At 57.1% G+C, this 17,536-nt stretch overlaps 1 long non-coding RNA gene and 1 pseudogene across 1 annotated transcript; one reads left to right on the top strand and one right to left on the bottom strand.

Moving 5' to 3' along the window:
• Nucleotides 1-97: 97 nt before the first annotated feature.
• Nucleotides 98-1,576, top strand: LOC135305759 (uncharacterized). The gene is made up of 3 exons (XR_010366743.1): nt 98-495; nt 714-842; nt 1,459-1,576. It is a non-coding gene; the product is annotated as an uncharacterized LOC135305759 (long non-coding RNA).
• A 14,904-nt stretch (nt 1,577-16,480) lies between these two features.
• On the bottom strand, nt 16,481-17,258 carry LOC135305688 (olfactory receptor 14J1-like; annotated as a pseudogene).
• Between the last annotated feature and the right edge of the window lie 278 nt (nt 17,259-17,536).

Below are 17,536 nucleotides of genomic sequence, written 5' to 3'. Positions count from 1 at the left end.
ATCCTGCTGCACGAGATGGTCTGCGGGAAGATGCCTTTCAGGAGGGGCTGGAACTTCAGCTGGGGCCAGCTCTCGCTGCCACAACGGCTCTCTCCAGGTGAATCCTCTTCTCTGGGCATGGGGGGAATACCAGTGCTGGGAGACAGCAGCGGGCTCGGGAGCATCCCGCTCTGGCAGCTGCTGAGGAGGTGGCACATGTCCTGCTCTCCCCCAAAACCAAGAATTGATGGGAAAGTTCAGGCCCAGCTCTGAGCGCATCCAGCATGGCCTGGGCATGGGAATAGTGGGGCAAAGCAGACAGGAGCCTTCTCCAACTGATGGGCAGTTTCTGGTTTCTCTCCCCAGAGTGCCAAAATCTGATTGGGTGGTGTTTATCCATGCACCCCTTGGCCAGACCCTCATTAGAAGAGGTGTTCTGTCATCCTTGGATGCAGGATATTGATCTGCCCTAGAAGAAGGGAGAGAGCCACAGGCACACTGTGCTGCAGGGCCCTGGTAAGTTACAGCTGCACACATGCCTTGGCAATGAGAAGCAAAGAAAGCCAGCCCGTGTCACTGCACCAGGGTCATGGGATGGGAACATGCAGCCCTTGTGCTGGAGCTGAGCTGCTCTGCCCAGCCCTGGTGGCTGCCATCCAAGCAGGTTTTTCTTGTCCTGGTTCCCTGACAGCTGGGGCCCTGGGCAGAACCCTGACAGCCTGGTCTCACCCCAGGGAAGGAGAAGGAGCCCCCAGAGAAGCTGTACCGGAGGAGGCTGCTGCTGCAGGAGACAGCGAGGATGACATGAAGGATGACATGAAGGATGACAACCTCTTCCTCAACCTGGCCACCAGCACTTGAAGGTGATGCACTTTGATTGTGGCACCTTCTTCAAAGCCAAACTCCACAGGGAATTTGCAGATGAGTCCACACCTGGGGAAATGCTCCCAGATTTGGGCATTGCCCATCCTGGCTGGGAAGCAAAGGTTCCCCTTTTGCTGAGGCAGATGCAGCTGATCCTTCAGTCGGCTGCCCAGCTGCTTTTGGCAGGGCTGGGGGCATGGGCTGGGGTGGGTACGAAATGGGAGTGGGCTCCTGGTCCTGCCAACAGCCCCCAGCACCCACCGTGCTCCAGGCTGGGGCTGGGGCTGGGGCAGCCAGCCCAACACAAACAAACCCCCATGGTGGGAGCAGAGGTGGGACTCCCAAATCTGTGCACAGGTGCTTTGCTGTGCAGGCAAGGAAGGGCTTGGGCAGCTCCACTGCCCTTGTTTGCTTTGGGATCACGGTTATTGTGGGGGACAGTGCAGGGGGAAGGGAGAAAACCTGGGCTTTGCTCACACATGGCTGGGTTTTTCCCTGGCTTGCAGGGCTTGGGCCTTCCTCAGTCCCCTCACAGAGATATGATTTTTACCTTTGTTCTTTTTTTCCCTTTTTGTCTGTAATCTATTTTCAACAATTTGTTGTTTGTTTTTCTAGAGGAAGCATTCTGGTTGCTCCAGTCTGGATCAGGAAGTTCTTGGGAGCAGCTGTGGCGTGGATGGGCCGTGCCCTTGGAGCAGGCTGAGGACATCGTTTGGGACCAGCTTTTCTTCCAGCCATGGATGGCATGAGGTGGGTCCCCGTCTGCTTGGCAGGGTGGGATCAGAGCTTTTGGGAGATGGCAGCGAGCACAGGAGCATCCTGCTCTGGGCAGCTGCTGAGCAGGTGGATGTGCCAAGGCTAGCTGCAGGCTGGGCACACGTCCTGCCCTCCTGCCCTGCTCCCAAAGGCAGCACTGATGGGCAGCTCTGGGCACTGCTCTGGGCACAGCCAGCGTGGCCTGGGCACCACGGGCAGCTGGGACAAGGGGACAGGAGCCCTCAGCTGACGGGCAGTTTCTGCTTTCTCTCCTTGCAGCCGGGCTCTGCGGATGCTGAGGCTGCTCTGGGCTCTGCCAGGGCTCTGCTGGAGCTCAGCACGGGGCCGGAATCAGCCAAAGAAGAAATGGTGTCACCTGCAGCACAGACTTGCTTGAGCATTTTGGCAACACAGCTCAAGTTTGCAGAGTGACACCTCCCAAAAATTAAACTTGTTCAATACCTTCTGAAATCAAATCAATCTGGGATGACTCCAAATGACATTTTTCAGCTTGCTCAAGCTGTAGCTCAGCCCTTCTCTGAACAGTTCACTCCCCCACCTGCCTTTTACTTCTCAACTGCTCCCTTTTTTCCCCCCGTGAATTCCCAGCCCGTTGCTGTCTCCATCACTTGCTGGCCTTCCTTGTTGCCCCTGACCACAAGGAGGGCTGAGCCCCAGGTTTAGGGACTCATGCTGTCACTGGCTGAGGAGCAGCAATGTTTCAGAGGTCCAGTGGCATTTTAGTGTCATTCAGAGCCACTCTCCAGCCCTCAGCTCTCCTCACTGCTGAGTTCCCACTCCCTTTTCCTTGTCCTTGCAGCAGGATGAGCTCTGTGAATCCCCTTGAGCCTCCCCACTCTTCCCAGCCCACGCAGCCACCTTAGTGAGGCTGAAGCTGAAGCTTCTCTGTCTCCTCTGGCACTCCAGTCCAGTCCCCTGTGTGGGGAGCCCCAGCCCCAGAGCACAGCACACAGCAGTGCAGTCCGGGCTGGAGCAGCTGCCCTGCAGCCCTGGCTTGGCTGTTTGTGGCAGCTGAATGCTCCCTGTTTCCAGCTGTCCCTGCAGGATGGCCCCAGGGCAGAGCCCAGCCGGGCTCCCACTGCAGCCCCTGGAGCTTGGGGCAGACAGTGCTCCCAGAGCTGAGGTTCATGGGGAGCACCCAGAGCTGTGCCTTGCACTCTGTTGCTGTGTGTCACAGCACAGGCTGGCTTGTACTGTGTGACGGTACCAGCCCCTGGTGTTACTGACAGGGCCTCGCCCAGTCACATCTCTCCCAAGGCTGCAGCATTTCACTGCCCAGAACCTGAAGGGGCGTAGAGATCAGACCCATGACATTTTCCAGACTGGGTTTTTCAAAGGCTCTTTGTAATGAAGGGCTTGAGAATAAGCGCTCTCTGTTTGCAGAGATGAAAATCAGGGTGAGTGGTCTCTTTGTCTCCAACCCACTGCCACCCCCGGGCCAACGTTAGAGCCACCCAGTCCCTCACCCACCCGCCTTGTGCCTTCCCACTGCCTTGTCCTGTCAGAGCTTCTGCTGCCCCTCATCCCTTCATGGCCTCATCCCCTCAGGGTCTCCCCCAGCCTGGCCAAGCTGCCCGGCAGCAGTGCCGCAGCCCCACAGGAGATCCAGAGGAGCCCCATCCAGAGGCACCTGGGAGCCCTCAGCAATGCAGCCAGCAGCACACAGGCAGGAGGACACGGATGGCGGTTCCTGCCTGGGAGAGGGCTTGTGGCCATCTCCAGGCACCGGTCTCACAGGGATCCCTGCAGCTCCGGCCTCTGCCCACTTGCTCTGTTGGCAGCACAAAGGCTTCAGCAGACCCACCAAAGGCCAAGGGGCTTCTGGCCATTTTATCTGCAACACTGCACGCCTGGGCAGCTTGTTGAGCCCAGACACCCTTTTCCCCCTCTTCCCCTATGCCCTGCAGACCCTGGGCAGCAAAAGAAAGCTCCTGGGAGTCTGTTTATTACAACACATCCTATATTCATATACTAAAGGAAAAAAGAAGAAGAAGAAAAGAATAATCTCAAAGAAATGGAAAATTCCTGCTGGCTCAGGTGAGCCCAGCAGACAGAGCCTCTAGGATCAGCTCTCTGCAGAGCTCCAGCAGCACAGCCAGCCGAGCCCTGACAGACGAGGCCGTGTCCTCCATGCCCTGCGGAATTGATTTTGCAGCCTCTGGAAGATGGAATATCGCCCACTCAGTAGTGCCCGGAGGACATACAATGTTTGAAGTGCTGCGTCTGACACGGCACTGCTGATGTCCTCTGTTAGGTGTTCAGGGGCTGAAAGAGACAGGAACAGAGCAATGGTCAGATCCTGGATCTGCAGGGACCTGAGGAGAGCCCCCTGCTAGGGCCATCCCAGCCCGCTCTAGCCATGGCCGGGAGGGAGCAGGGAGAAACGGGATCAGACCGAAACTGCTGGCCACGAATGCCCCAATGGCCCTGAAATCTCTGTGTGCTCTGCCCACGCTGCCCCTCGTCCGCACAACGAGCAGAGCCCTCGGCAGCCGGGGCAGGGCTCACAGCTGCCCCCGCCAGCCCCCACTGCCAGCCCGCTGCCCTCACTCACCGCTGCAGATGAGCTGGAGCTCTTCCCTCTTCCCCCTCAGGTGCCGCCCGGCCATGCCTGGGAACACAGAGCCTGTCACGGCGCCAGCGGCACAGCTCCCTGCCAGCGGCGCTGCCGGCGCTGTGGCCACACGCCCTGCTGGCCCGGCAGGGCTCAGCCCAGGCCACGGCGCACGCTGCCGCCCGAGGGCACGGCTGCCAGAGGGCAGCAGCAGTGCCTGGGCCAGGCGGGGCTCCACGGCGCCGGGCCCGGACGGTGCTGCCGGGGCAGCGGGCAGGGCTGGGCCCGAGCTGCGGCGGGCCGGGGAGGGAGCAGATAAAATGGCCATGGGCTCGTGGCTCACCCATGAACCTGATGGCCGCCTCTCGCAGGGACTCCTGTGGGTTCCGCAGGTACGGCAGGGCCCGGCGCAGGTGCTCGGCCGCTCGGCTCGTGTCCTCTGCCAGCTGCAGAGATCAGCAGCAGGGAAGGCTTGGCGCGGGCTGAGCCCCTCGGCCAGGCGCTCCCTGCGCCCAGCCCCGGCCTCCCCTGCCCGCACAGCCCTGAGGCGCGGCCAGCAGCCGCTGGTGCTGGGCTCCGCAGGGGGCAGAGGGCCGGCTGCTGCCCGGGGAGCCGCGCTGCCATCCCATCCCGCAGCCCCGCCGGGCCGGGGCTCCATCGGCCCCCGGCTCGGGCCCACAGGAGCCTGGAGAAGAGCCCGCGCAGCCTCTGGGTGCAGCAGCGGGCAGGGGCACAGCTGCCAGCGCCGCACACTGAGCACCGCGCTCAGGGGCCTTCTCCAGGCTGAGGCTGGGGCTTCCAGCCCGTCCTTACCAGGCACTCAGTGAACTTCCACAGCTTCTTGTCCTTCACCAGTTTTTCAAGATCGCTTCTCTTCAGGAACTCCACCACACAAAGCAGCGTTTCCAGAGAGGCCTGGAGAGCAGCAGAGACGCGGAAATGGCCCCACAGCCCAGGGTGCAGGACCCGCGTCCCTGTGCCAAGGTCTGGAGGAGGCTGCAGCCTGGCAGGCTCCAGGGCAGGAGGCAGCCGAGCCCCCTGCCAGGGGGACAGCAGCAGCCCACGAGTCCTCACCTCTGCCACACGCTGATTCTCATTGTGGCAGTGGAAGAAGAGTGGCAGCAGGCTCTGGTGCAGGTGTGTCTTCAGGGCCTTTTTTTCCTTTTCCTGTGGAAGAGTCACCAATGTTCGGAAGAGCAGTATGGAGAGCAGCTGCACCTGGCTATTCTCCTGTATGAAAGGAAGAAAAAAAGACCTCAGCATCAGCTGCACAGGGCTCAGCTTGGCGCAGCCTGCAAATCCACAGGGCAAACAGTGTCTGGGCAGCACCCAGTGGCCGTGGCTGGGGGCAGCAAGCCTTACATGGTCAAAGAGTGGCAGGAGCGCCTCAACCAGCTGCAGTGCCATGGGGCTGGGTATCAGCATGTCATTGTCCAAGATGATAAAGCTGAGTAGCATGACTGTCATGCTGACTATCTCTCCATCTGCGTCCCACAGGAGCTCCACAAGACTTTCAGTCAGGCTCCACATTTTTTTGCTCTATGCGGAACACAAGTTTGTGAAACACCATCCATCCTGCTGCCACAGGGCTCAGAGGCTAAAGGTCTGTCCCGAAGCACTCGGGCAGCTGAACCGGGAGGCAAGAGAGCTGGGATCAGCTGCCCCAGTGCCCAGAGCCCAGCCAAGCCAAAGTGACTGTATTTTCTAGCTCAGCCTCAGGCGCTGCCCCTTTCTCACCATTGAGGGATCATCAATGATCTCAAAAAGGACCCTGAGTGCCAGATGACGCCTCTCCCTGCACTCGCTCCGCAGCTGCCTTGACAAGATTTGCTGGAGTCTGTTAGCACCATGTTCACTCAAGTCCAGCAACTCGAGGACCTGAAAGGCACAGGGCAGTGTCAGGGGACCCGGCCGGCAGGAGCCCAGAACCGCACAGGGCTGGGTCCAGGCAGCAGCACAGGGCGCGGGCAGCTGTGGCTATGAGAGGGCAGAGAGCTGGGAGGCAGCTCAGCGAGGCAGCGCTGGCCATCAGGCTCACCTCTGCAAGGAACGCCAGGGCAGGCAGCTCCCAGCGTGGCTCCTGGGTGCTGAGCAGCCGGAGCAGGTAGCGAATGATCTGGGAACGCAAGGGGATGGAGACACAGGACATCTCCCTGGCAGGAGAAAAAGTAACCAAGACTGTGGGCTGGGGGATAGACCTCTGCCAGGGCTGACTCACAGAGGTCTGGTCTTTCCCCAGCATCCTGCACGGGGCCCTGGGCTATTTGGGAGGCGGCTCCTTATGGGCACCCTCCTCTCCCAGCCTTTTCCACTCTGCTTGGCTGTCCCTCAGTGACAAGGCCCTGTGGTTCATGACCACAGGGACTGTGTGGGGCTCCCTGGGCGCAGTGCACAAATGTCAGAGGCAGCGTGGAGAAGGGAGTCTCACCTGGCCAGCAGACCCACGGCATAGTGGTGGGTGTCAGCACACAGCAGCGTGTCCCAGCCACACTTGCGTTCCATTGCCACCACCACATCCTCATGCTGCATTCGGCAGAGCAGGGACATCAGGGTCCGCACTGCAAACCTGCGTGCAGAGCAAAGCCCAGGTCACGCTGGAGCACTGGCTCCTGCCCAGGGATGTGGCAGGGACAGGAGGAGTGGGATGGAGAACCTGTTGGGGCTGATGGCAAGGCCGTATTGCTGCTGGCATCCCTTCCAGAAGGTATCGACCTCCTCTGGCATATCCAGAGTGCTGAAGAGCACTTGGAAGAGCAGATGCACAAAGAGGCGGGGGAAATACACCATCACAATACGTGGGATACAGGGCACCTGGAGGATCTTCCACATCACCACAGTTGCCTGCAAAGCCCCCCAAGACAGCGCTCAGTGCCGAGGTGTCTGTGTGGCAGGGCCTGAGCAGGGGAGGGAGAGGCCCGGAGAGAGGCAGGGGGAGCACCGGGCCTGGTGCCCCTGAAGCTGCCCCAAGGCCAGGTTTCAGCCCAGCGCCTGAGGCAGGGAGATGCAGTGGGGGAAGGAGGATGGAGAGCTGCTGGAGAGGCGGCTTTGGGGCCAGCAAAGGCCACTTGCAGAAACTCACAGCCAGGACAAAGACACCTGTTTTGTCCCCATCCGAGGTGCACGTGCTGTGCTCGGGCCATCTCCTCAGCACATCCAGGAGTATCAGCAGTGCAGGCTCCGCAGTCCTGGACGAGCACATGATGCTGTTCCACATGGTCAACGCAGCTCTGTGGGGTTAGAGCTCTGTCTCAGGGGGGTCTCAGACACAGCACCATGGCTTGGGCAGCAGTGGGGACCTGAACTGGCTGCCAGCTCTGCCTCTGCCCACTGTCCCTCGCCAGCAGCAGCCAGGCAGCCCAGTCCTGTGGGGACAGGCCCCTGAGGGGCAGCGAGGGGGCATGGCAGCAGGCTCGGGGACTGACGTGCCAGGGTGGCAAAGGGAGCAGCCAGAGAGCCCTCGAAGTCTCTGTTGGTCAGACACCTGGGAGAGGCTGTACAGGCTGATGGGCTGGGGAGCCCTGAGCCCTCTGGGCAGGTGGGCCCATACCTGTCACAGGATGGGGCCACACGCAGGAGTGTCATGACTACATCAGCTGGCTGTGCTTTGGTGAGATACAGAAGGGTCCTGTTCAGCCTGTGCTCTACAAACTGATTGGCCATGAGCCACTGGTGGATGTACCTCACCATGGCGGGCACCTGGAGAAGGCACAGGGAGACTTGGAAAGCTGCCAGAGGGAGGAATGTTGCCAGCTTCCCCAGGAAAGTGCTTCCCTTCCCACCACACTGCCATGGCCTCAAAGGCGTCCAGCGACCAGCGGGTGTGGCTTGGGAGGCCAAGCAATTCCTGGGAGGATCAAAACCTGGCCACAGGCTGCTTACTTGCTTTGGACTGCAAAACCCCTCCTGTACGAGCATGCTCAGCAGGGCAGCACTGGTCTTGGTTTTGAAGATGTGCGAATATGCTCGGAGCCCAGTGCCCATGGTGCTGGTCTCTTCCTGTCGAATTCGCTTGATGAATTTGCAAACCAGCTGTAAGAGAAGGGCAGAAGCTAGGGATGTTCCACAGAATGCTCCAAGCGTGGTGACAGCAGGCCCAGCCCAGGTGGGGATGGCTGCAGGTACCTGCGCTGTTCTGCGGAAGCGGCCACGGGCAGGGTCCTGCTCTTGTGTGCACTCCACGGCTGCATCTGGCAAAGAGCGAGCGCAGCCAGAGCTGAGGGGCTGCGGGAGAGGCCAGAGAACACAGCCCAGCCCTGTGCTCCCCAGGCAGGGACAGCCCCGGGATGCCCCAGGGGATGGAGCACGGCTGCTGTGGGGTGTCTGCCTGGCCTCTCTTCCATCCTGTCCATGGGCATGTCCCCAGGGGATGGGATGGGATGGGTTGGGATGGGATGGGATGGGATGGGATGGGATGGGATGGGATGGGATGGGATGGGATGCCAAGCTGGCTGCAGGCACCAGTCCTCTGGCCCAGCTCTGCCACTCACCCTCCTGTGGCAGCTCGAGTGGCACCACCTCTTCAGTCTCCTGTGCTGAGGCAGCTCCAGGGCCTTCTTCCTCCTTCTCCACCCAGGCCAGCTTGGGCACTTTTGGGGGTCTCTGCTCCATGTCAGTGACTGGATTTGTGGCTGCTTGCAGTGGAGATGCCTCGGAAAACCTCAGAGTCAGCAAGTCCTGCAGTCGTGCCTGGAAGGCACCTTCAAGAGAGAAGCCTCAGGGAGGCTGCAGGACAGCAAGTCCTGCACTCTGCTCTCGAGGGCTCCTGCCACAAAAACAGGGGACTCCTGTCAAGGATTGTGGTCTGGCCTCGAGGGCACCGGGGCGGCAGGGATGGGAGATGCCTCCAGGACACCAAGTCCCACGGTCTGCCCTTGAGGGCACCTGCAGAAGAGAAGCCTCGGGAAGGCCAGGGGTCAGTAAGTCCTGTGGTTTGGCCTCGAGGTCAGCTGCAGAAATAACGTCTCGGAAAGGCTTTGGGTCAGACATGAACGAGTGCGCCGTGCGGGGGCTCCTCACAGCACCGCTCTGTCCCGTCCTGTCCCGTTGTGTGCTCCGAGCACTGTAGCGTGGTCTTGTCACCTCCAGCTCCTATGTCTCCACGTGTCACAAACAGCTCTTGGACACCCGTTCCATGCCACGGTGACCATGCCGCACTGTGTCACAAAGGGCCCCTGCACACACCGCCCCCTGCCCTGGGGCCACCCCCAGCCCACCCAAAGTGGCCCAGGTTGGAAGGAATCCCTGGTCCCAAGTGGCTTAGACAACCCGACAGAGTCTTTCGGAACGGCTCAAACTATCAGCAAACACTGCCCTGCTCTGCGGGCTGAGGGCAGCAGAAGGAGCCCCCAGGGCTGCCGACACAGCCCCCCTGGGAAGGGCACGGGGCCTTCCACAGAAGCTGGCACGGCCTCCCTGGGACACGTCCTGGCTGGTGGCCATCCTAAACCCGCAGGTGTGACCCAGACAAGGAAAGTGTGGGCCAGGGCACAAATGCTGCTCTGAGCCCTGGGGCCAGGGGAGCACTGACATCAGCAGGTGTGGCAGAGTCCCTGCCCAAGCATACCTGCTACCCCCTGAGCCCTGGCAGTGCTGCTGTCCCTCTCCTGCCCCAGAGACCTGTGCCCCCGGGGGGCTTCTGTGCCTGGGGCAGCCAAAGCCCATGTGCACTGGGGGCTGTGCTCCTTCCTGCAGGGGCTGTTGGCAGGAGCACCCGGAACAATGCTGGCAACACTTGGTCTCAATCAGAAGCCCTACATCCTGAAATTATTTTCTCATTGAAGTAATTTCCTTCAGCACAAAAACACCTTAGTGGGGTAGGCACAGAAGAATCTGGCATTTAACAAGCCTCACTTCAGGAAAGCTTTACTTCCCGTTGCTCAACTCAAGTAGTTCCAAAAAGTTGCAAACTTCCCAAATTTATTGGGATGACCTGAGAAGGTGAAGAATTGGAATTTTGCTTCCCATCTCAAAGCAGCAACTCATTTGCATTAACCTCATCCACTGAGAGTCACTTTACAGAACATAACACTACACAGAGGCAAAAAAAAGGGCCATTCTTTGGTTTGCAAACAGTTTTCTGTGAAAGGATGATATTATCCAAATTCTCTTAAGGAATAAAAGCTCTCAATAAATGAAAGTCCACTCAGTGTTACAAAAGTAGCCCAAACAAATGAGTAGATGGCAAAAGGGCTAATCCTCCCCCTGGTACAGTTATCTCAGTGGCCAGTAAAGTACAGCTCTCCCCTCTTGTTCCCTGCAGGAGAATCAGGACCATGAAGAGGAAAAGTCACAGATATTCTTTCTGCCCTCCGTAACCAAAGCTGTGCCAAGCCACAGATGCTGCCTTCAAACTGACTCAAATTCGAGCCAAGACCTCTCACCTTCCAGACAACGCCTTCTCCAACACCCCCCCAACACCAACTCCCCAAACTCCCCCACAGAAGCTGTTAACACCCCGCCAGGACCCCCAGCTGTCCCTGTCCCTCCGCAGAGCTTTCCCACCCTCCAGCAGACGCCCTGGTTCCCTGCACGTGCTGTGGGATGGCCCTCAGGAGGATCTGCTCCAAGGCCTTCCCCGGTGGCAGCTCAGGCTGCCAGGCCTGTGGTTCCTGGATCACCCTTCCCACCGAGCCTTCCTGTGCACGGCTGTTCCATTGGCACTTTTGCTCAGCTCGGACTTCTCCACTTAACCAGGACTGTTGATCAGGGATCCAGAACAGCCTGGCAAGCTCTTTCTCCAGCTCCCTCTTTACTCTCTGGGCAGGTAGAACATTCCACAGGAAAGCTACAGGTGCCACAAGGAGCAGGCGGCCTCAGGCACCTTTGGCAATGAAACAAGGCCTTTGTTTGACATAAGTAAGCACAAGGCATTCACATTAGTAAACAAGTAATTAGCACAGACAGACATAAGTACTTAGCACCAATTAGCATAAGAAAAACCTGGCTGGCCTAACTTGACATGAGAGTGACTTGACAAAAAGCTTTAGACATAGTCTACCAGAAGAACAAAGGGGAAATACAGAATCAGCCCAGTGCAGAGAAGGCATGAGGAAGACTTTGTGCTTTTTAGGGCATCGAGACTGCTTCTGGCCAGTATCTGGACATCAGCTTCAAGTATAGGAATCTGACACAGTGTATTTTGAACCCCCTGCCAATCAAATCATCTCAGCAGCATAAAGATGGATGGTATGTTTGATGCAATTCCTACATCAACCCACTGAAATTTATACGTGGCAGAGAAATATTTTAGTGGGGGGCAGACTCCTGCCCTCCTGCCAGGTCAGTAAAAGGGCCAATTTCTTTGAATGAGGGAGACCACTCAGGACTGCTGTATCCTGAGGGAACACCGTTGGCCTTGACATGTAGGCACCTGCACAAGCTTAAAATCAGCTGCCTCAGCTTCCAAGACCTCTCTTGGCCAGCATCCTGATGTGGATGCAGGACTGCTGCGAGGCACTGCTGGGACCCAGCGGGACAGAACCGGCTGTCTCGTGTCCACGTAGCACCCTCTGACACAGCCAGGGTCATCCCAAAACCAGACAAACGCTCATGAGTCAGCAGAGGGAAGCAAGGAGCACTGGGCTCCTCTCAGGGTATCTCAGCAGGGCTCGCTCCACAACACGGCCCCGGTTTAAGGCCTGCTGATGCCCAGCTGCCAGAAATGCCTACCTTGTTCTCTCCAAGATGCACAGGGAGAGCCAACGAGCAGGACACCTGGGAAAGCAAAGCTTCCAAGCCTTTTCTGAGGCCAGGGACACACCAAGACTTGCCATGCTGCCTGACCCACCCAGCCCAGCTCTGTGCTGGCCCTGGGCCACAGCAGCTTCCACCAAGCTAGAGGCAAATGCATCTTGCCAAGAGTTGAAACACAGCAGACAGGGAAGATGTGAAATGTGTGTGCGTAAAGGCCTTTTAATTCACAGCTCTCAAAGAGAGCTTTGGGGCTCGTGGCTGGACAGAGATGCTCCTGCTCACACCTCTGTCCAAAGTGGGGGAACACACCCTGCTGCAGGTGCTTGGCTTGGTCTCCGCAGGTCCAGGCAGATGCCAAACCCGCTATTCACTGCCTTCTCCCTTGCCCTGCCCCTCTGCCAAGTGCAACAGGCCTCAAGGACTGAAAGGAGCACAGAGAGCCAAAAGGGACACTTTTACCTACCTCACTGAGAGCTCCCTGGGAAGCACTTTCCTTGAGAAGCAAGCCCCTTTCCTCCAAAGGCATTTCCCCAAATGTGTAGCTTTCCTGGAGAACACCAACACACTCTTAAGAAAAGCTGGCAAGGCTGAATGACTTCAGGTCCTTTCAGGACAGGCACTCCAGCTCTAGCTCGTATTCCCCAAGTGAGTTTCCAGGTGAAGGTTCAGGCATGCAGCCCCAGGCCCTCTACAAACACAGGCTGCTCGCTGCCTCTTCAGCTGCCTCAACTCCTGCCTGTGGTCACAGCAGCAAAACCAGGCTTTTCCAGCCAGACAGCAGACCCTGTCCCTGCAGGATGCTCTTGCCAGCATGTTCCGGGACTCTCTGCTGTGCACACAGTGCTTTCCACGCCTGCTCCTAACAGGCTTTGGAACGCAGAGCACAACCTGGCTGGCTCTGCCAGCAGCACACCCCAAACACAGGCGGAGGAAGAAGCAGCAGGGGTTTTTTGGCGGCCATGCCCCAGAGAAACTGGAAGGGTGCCCTCCCTCTGGTCTCACTTGCTTGGATTTCTGACTGAGTCTGAGGCTGGGGCTGCCATTCCCTGGTTGTGGGGACCAGAACCACACCCAAGATCCCAGAACTGTCTGACAGGGCTCTGTGCACTGGCACGGTCGCACTTCTGAGTCTCGGGCACTGTGCTGCTGCTTCATTTGCTCTTAGGCACACCCAAAGCTCTCTTAAGCTCAGATGGTCTCTGGTTCTGCCCTCTTCCTGATCCTGTGCAGGGATGGAGCACTGCTGTGCTTTCAGCAAGCTGTTCTTGAAACCATCCAGCATTTCCAAGCTCCTTTGCCCTCTGTGGATGCTTGCCATGGAATCCCTCACAGCTGGGTTCAGAGCGTCCTCAGGCTGGCTCTTCCAAAGTCCAGGGGCTCCAGGGTGCTCAGCAAGATCTGTAACTGCACAGTGTTGTGGAACTGGACCTTCAGCACAGGGATCTTTCCAGCCTGATCTGCCCTCATTCCTCTGTGTCTGTGCACAAAACACGGCGTGGAAGAGAACGGCAGGAGGGGCCTGTGTGTCCCAGGGCTCTGGATTTGTATTGCATCAGTTCCACAGAGATGCAGGCAAAGCGAGGAAGCCAAACTGTTTATTAATGGAAGGTGAAGCAAAGGGGTGAGCTGGGAAGGAAGAAAGGGAAGAAAGGGGATGGGCAGGGTCTGAGGGCTGGAGGGAGGCAGCTGTCAGCAGGGAGGGAGAAGGCAGGAGGTATGGGAGCTTCCCACAGGCTCAGCTGTGCCAGTCATCAGCTGTGCCTGGAGCTCCAGCTGGTCTCCTCTGGTCTCCAGGTGGTCTCACCTTCCAAGGGATCTGGAGGTCTTAAAGAGACACAGGCTCTTCTGAGCCAGCAAATGAAAGTAGTTCTGCAGCTCTTCCCTGGAACATCACCTGAACAAATATGCTTATGTGGGAGGGGCTGTTGTTTTCACTCAGGGCTTGAGGGGCTGGAAGAGAGAGGAACAGAGCCACTGTCAGAACCTGGATCTGCAGGAATCCAAAGAGACCTTCCTGCCAGGGCCATTCCACCCAGCTCTTGCCATGCCCACAAGACAAGAGCAGCCAAGGGGATCAGCTGCAAGGTGCTGGCCATGAATCCCCTCACCCATGTCCCTAAAATCTCTGTGTGCTCTGCCCACACCACCCCTTGTCCACAAAAGGAGCAAAGCCCACCGCAGCCGGGGCAGGGATTGCAGCTCCCTGCCCAGGCATTGCAGCTCACCCGGCCAGCCCCGCTGACAGCCCACTGCCCTCACTCACCCTCACAGAGGGCATGGAGCTCTTCCTTCTGCCCCATCAGGAACACCCCGACATCCCTGGGAACACAGGCTAACCATAGCTAAGGCTGCTGTGGCTGTTATCCAGTTTGCTTTATGTGTTAATAAGGTGAGGATTTAATGGATCTTTAACTTCCACTGCAAGGCAGACACATGGATTCAGAGCTATCACATGCTAACTATGTGGTTTTGGGGTTACTTTAAAAATGGTACGTACTGTGACAAAATGATACCAGGGCAAATTTTCTCCCAACCTGTCACAGGTTAAGAAGGAAGTGAGTTTTTTGGGAGGTTGTGGTCAAACCAATCAGTGCTTGGATTGGAATATTGGCACCTGGTTTGGCCACTGAAGGTGTGGACCGCCTCTGAGAACACAGGGGGTTAAAAGCAAGAACTCCCAGGAGAGCTCTCTCTTGGTCCTGGTCAGTGAAGAAGCTCAGAGCTCCCCTGCCCAGCTGGGGCTGGCTGGGGGAGGGAAGCCATGCGGCCAGGTGAGGTAGGCCGGAGCCTCGGGCAGAGGAGGGGGGTGAAGGCCTTGCAAGATGGAAGGGTGGAGGAGCCTGAGAAGCATCGGGCCCCCCTCCTACCCCCCTGGAGAGAGATAGAGAGAGAGAGCCAGTGCCTGTGCTGCCTTGAAATTCGGTATCATGGACTGGCATCATGGCCAGCAGCTGTGGGAGTCCTGGGCAGACAGAGGCGAAGATTTTAACCCCTTGGAAGAATAATGGAAACCTTACAAATACTGATCCTCCTGAATCAGAATGAGGAGAGAGAGAGAGAGATGAAGCCTGATGAAATGGGCAAGTGCAAGGAAAGTTGGAAGAGGTGAGAAGAGTCCTGGGTGGGAAGAGATGATGGAGTGGCCTTGAGCTGGACTCTTTCTTGTATGGCCATGGATGGACCCATGTTTTTCCTGTGACCCGGAGACTGTATTTAGGGAGAGGCAGCACCTTGGAGTCAAGAGTGAAGCAGTGGTGAGAACAGAGATGGATGAGGAGGGTGTGAGATTCCCTCTGTCCTCAGAGAGGGTTTGAGATCTCTGTTCACGAGGCCCCTCAGCCCCAGGGGGTGAAATCTGGGGGGACTGATGTCCCAAAGTTGAGAGACTGCTGCTTTTGGAACTGGGTGGAGCATTCTTGGACATGGAACCCTAAAAGCAGTCCTGGCCCGTGTCCAGTGGTGAGAGCACTGGACATGGAGGTGAGAAGTCGCGAGGGCCGATGTTCTCTGGGTGGTGCCATGAGTGGCACGGAAACACAGGAGGTTTCAATTGTGTTTCCGGGGGAAGCGTGTGGTGCAAGGAGGGGACTCCTCTCTTCCTGATGGATTTGAGGGTTGATTATTTGAGGGTTGATGATGGACTGAAAGTTGATTATGTGAGAGATTGGTGACAGGGTGAAAATCTATGATGTTATTTCATTCTGTGGAGAAAATGGAGGGGAGGAGGAGGAATGTATTTGGAGGGATTTCATTCTTAGCTTTGTGTGTGTGTTCCTTTTTAGATATTGTAATTAATAAAGTGTTGTGTTTTTCCCTCCATCCCCAAGTAAGAGCCTGCTCTGTCCTGTTTCCGGGTCACATCTCCCAGTAACCATTTTAGAAATACACCTTTCATAGAGGCCCTGGCCCTGTGCCAGAGTGAAACCATAACAGCCACTAAGAGCACTGACCCTCATTGACACAGTGTGTGGCCACAGGGAAGGTGGAGAGAAACAAAATGGAAAATGACACAAACAATAGGTTTACATTGTGGACAATATTAAAAACCTAAAATGCAGGGGGAAAAAAGAACAAATGCATAACCAAACACAAAAGAATTATCAAAGATTATTTATATTACAAATTATTTATATTATACAGCTCGTCTCTGCTGCAGCCCCGGCACTGCCACCCCCAGGACTGTGCCCGGCCCCGAGAGCACTCAGGCCCTGCAGCAACACCAGGGCCACCAGGGCAGCGGGGCAGGGCCACGGCAGCAGCACTGCCAACACCAAGTGCTGCTGCTGCTGGGCACAGCTGCTGTGCCAGCACTGATCTGCCCCCAGCTCTGCACACAGACATTGCTGCTGCAGCTCCAGAGAAGGCAACAAAAGGGCATCTCTGCAGAAAACTCTGCTGGGAGATCCTTTAATTAATTTAAAGGCATTGAGAGCGCAACCCCTCACTGACTGAGTGTGTGGACACAGGGAAGGTGGAGAGAAGGAAAATGAGAAATGGCACAAACAATGACTTTTTTTATGGACAATATCAAAAAAGTAAAACAAAGAAAAGCATCTCCACACGGAAATCAAGAAGAAGTATCAAAGATGACTTTTATTACAAGTGATTGGCAGAATTTGGCCAGCAGTTTAATGTTTCTGAAATCATCCAGTCATCAGTTTCCTCACTGCAGCCTTGAGCTCCTGGTTCCTCAGGCTGTAGATGAGGGGGTTCAGGGCTGGAGGCACCACCGAGTACAGAACTGACACCAACAGATCCAGGGATGGGGAGGAGATCGAGGGAGGCTTCAGGTAGGCAAACACTGCAGTGCTGAGGAACAGAGAGACCACGGCCAGGTGAGGGAGGCAGGTGGAAAAGGCTTTGTGCCGTCCCTGCTCAGAGGGGATCCTCAGCACAGCCCTGAAGATCTGCACATAGGAGAAAACAATGAACACAAAACAACCAAATGCTAAACAAGCACTAAAAGCAATTAACCCAAGTTCCCTGAAGTAGTATTTGGAGCAGGAGAGTTTGAGGATGTGTGGGATTTCACAGAAGAACTGGCCTAGGACATTGCCATGGCACAGGGGCAGGGAAAATGTATTGGCCGTGTGCAGCAGTGAATAGAGAAAGGCACTGGCCAGGCAGCTGCTGCCATGTGGGCACAAGCTCTGCTGCCCAGGAGGGTCCCGTAGTGCAGGGGTTTGCAGATGGACACGTAGCGGTCGTAGCACATGATGGTCAGCAGGAAATACTCTGCTGAGATGAAGAAAAAAAAGAAGAAGAGCTGTGCAGCGCATCCTGTGTAGGAGATGGTGCTGGTGTCCCAGAGGGAATTGTGCATGGCTTTGGGGACAGTGGTGCAGATGGAGCCCAGGTGGCTGAGGGCCAGGTTGAGCAGGAAGAAGAACATGGGCGTGTGCAGGTGGTGGCCGCAGGCTACGGCGCTGATGATGAGGCCGTTGCCCAGGAGGGCAGCCAGGGAGATGCCCAGCAAGAGGCAGAAGTGCAGGAGCTGCAGCTGCCGCGTGTCTGCCAATGCCAGCAGGAGGAAGTGGCTGATGGAGCTGCTGTTGGACATTTGCTGTGGCTGCACATGGGGATCTGGTCATGGAGAAAAAGACAGTGAAGAGTTAGAGGAGATACCTGCAATCAAAATCAAAGGCATTTCCCGTACATCCTGCCCTGGAA

Source organism: Passer domesticus, chromosome 8, assembly GCF_036417665.1.
Source record: "Passer domesticus isolate bPasDom1 chromosome 8, bPasDom1.hap1, whole genome shotgun sequence".
Classification (NCBI taxonomy): Eukaryota; Metazoa; Chordata; class Aves; order Passeriformes; family Passeridae; genus Passer; species Passer domesticus.
The sequence above is the reverse complement of the archived record's forward strand: the minus strand, read 5'-3'. Positions and strand labels throughout refer to the sequence as shown.